At 39.5% G+C, this 2,414-nt stretch overlaps 1 pseudogene; it reads right to left on the bottom strand.

The window, feature by feature from the left end:
• Positions 1-461: 461 nt before the first annotated feature.
• On the bottom strand, positions 462-1,325 carry LOC110582617 (annotated as a pseudogene).
• Between the last annotated feature and the right edge of the window lie 1,089 nt (positions 1,326-2,414).

Below are 2,414 nucleotides of genomic sequence, written 5' to 3' on the forward strand. Positions count from 1 at the left end.
ATGAAGTGGGGGAAATCGGAGGGGTAGACGAACCATGAGAGATGATGGACTCTGAAAAACAAACAGGGTTCTAGAGGGGAGGGGGGTGGGAGGATGGGTTAGCCTGGTGGTGGGTATTGAGGAGGGCACGTTCTGCATGGAGCACTGGGTGTTATGCACAAACAATGAATCATGGAACACTTCATCTAAAACTAATGATGTAATGTATGGGGATTAACATAAGAATAAAAAAAAAAAAACAGCCACTGCCCAAATTGAGATTGAATAATATACTCATCGTCACACATCAGCACGCTATAGGTTCACAGAGTAATTTGGGAATAAATCCATTATTTGCGGGATACTAAAATACTTAGTGGATTACTTTATTATACTATGGCTGTCCCCAGCAGTTTCTAAGATGGACTCCAAGTCCCTGACAGAATTTTGCTGGAACAGGATCTGGCCCTGCAGGGATTCCTCTCCACGCTTGTGGAACTGATTGACTCAGGTCCGGTTGTTCCAGGCTTGGGGGCAGCACGTCTGACTGTTCCAGGAATGGTTGCTCCAAGACTGGCTGTTCTGGGTCTGGTTGCTTCATATTGGAAGGTTTCCAGAAGTGTTCATCAGGTATCCTGGTGAGAGGAATAGAAGCCTGGGTATTCTGTAGTTGCTGAGCTGTTCTGAGTCACAGTCTTGCTATTCTTTGGCCAGTTAATTTTTTCTGCCACCTCTTCCATTTCATTCTCTGGTTCTAGAACCAGGTCTTAACCTGCTTATAGCTAAGGTTCAGAATGTTGGAAAGTTCTTGCATCTTCTGGAGACTGAGGTATTTCTGTCTCTGTAATCTATCATTGAGGACATATTGCTGGGTCTGAGAGAACACGTTTTTGTTTGTTTCTTTGTTTTGTTTTTAAGATTTTATTCATTTATTTGAGAGAGAGGGAAAGAGAAAAAACACAAGTGGGGCGGGAGGGGCAGAGGGAGAGGGAGAAGCAGACTCCCTGCTGAGCAGGGAGCCTAACACAGGGCTCAATCCCAGGACCCCAGGATCATGACCTGAGCCAAAGGCAGATGCTTAACTGACTGAGCCACCAGGGGCCCTGAGAGAACACAGTTCTGATCTTGTGTTTCTTGCCCTGGGCCACATCTTCCTTCTTCACCATGCTCTCCTCTACAGAAGTGGGTAGTAGTTTTACTCTGAGATTGGTGGAAGAATCAGGGCTGCCCTGAATAAGCAGATCCATGGAGGAAGGAAGAAGAGAGATAGTCCCTGAGTGGGGTGTTTCAACAGATGACATTTGCAAGGATGCATAATTTTCTTCAGGGCCACAAATCTCAGGCATTGGAGAAGAGTCCCTAGAATTGGATATTTTGGGGCCAGGTGGGCATTGGGGCTGGAGCTGGGCCCCACACTCATGTTGTCTTTCGAATTCTCAGTTAATCTTATCTCTCAATTAGTATTTTTTGAATTAATGATATTCCCAATAGCCCATAGTTGTCATCTTTTTCTCCTTCTCTTTAATGAGGTTTATAAGAGTATGAGTGAAGTATAGCTGTAGACATTAGCATTTCTCCTGGTAATAATGCTTATTATTGCTATTATTCTAATTCTTATAATACGATATTGAACAATTTTTACATAACATTTCTTGAACGTTATGAAAACAAAGCATTCCTTTTAACTTTGGTTAAGCCATGTTGAAAAAAAATTAAAATAACTTGATTAGGGGATCATGAGAGGAAAGCTCTTGATAATCCCTAAAATAGTTGTCTGTCATACTGTTGTATAGATGAAGAATAAATATGCAAAAACACAGCAACTTGGGTGGAAAATGAAGTTCCAACTTCTGTCTCTTTTGGTATTTAATATTGCTTAGACATATGACTAGAAACTAGAAATTTCATTGTTGATAATCATATTTAATAATGGTTCTTAATACTGACAGAGTTCTTTACACTGATTAATCACCTTTCACTCATGGATGAATACCTTGGATAAGAATGGAGGACATAAGAGCATAAACAGGTCTAGTTGCCTGAGTTTACCCAGAAGTGTCATGCTAATATTGCAATAAGAAACCAGTATGAGTAGGCTTGATGGGATAACCACTCATGAGCTTTTTTTTTTTTTTTTTCATAATGAAGCTGAAAAAATTAAATCATTGAAGAAATGTTAAACAGAAAGAAAAGCAAGAAGAAAAAGTCACCACTATACTGTTACTCAGTGACTAATACCTCTAAAATGTGGATACATTTCCATTTTTTTCTATACTTATACAGTCTATTAATACAATCTCCAGTCATAATTGTTTTAAACATCAGGATTATTGTAAATATCCAGTTTCATATTCTGCTTTTGCACTTTGATAGCATGTATTTTTCCATATCAGTATGTATTATAGGAAAACATAAGTTTTAATGGCTGTACTGTA

This window comes from Neomonachus schauinslandi, chromosome 1 (assembly GCF_002201575.2).
Source record: "Neomonachus schauinslandi chromosome 1, ASM220157v2, whole genome shotgun sequence".
NCBI classification, from domain to species: Eukaryota; Metazoa; Chordata; class Mammalia; order Carnivora; family Phocidae; genus Neomonachus; species Neomonachus schauinslandi.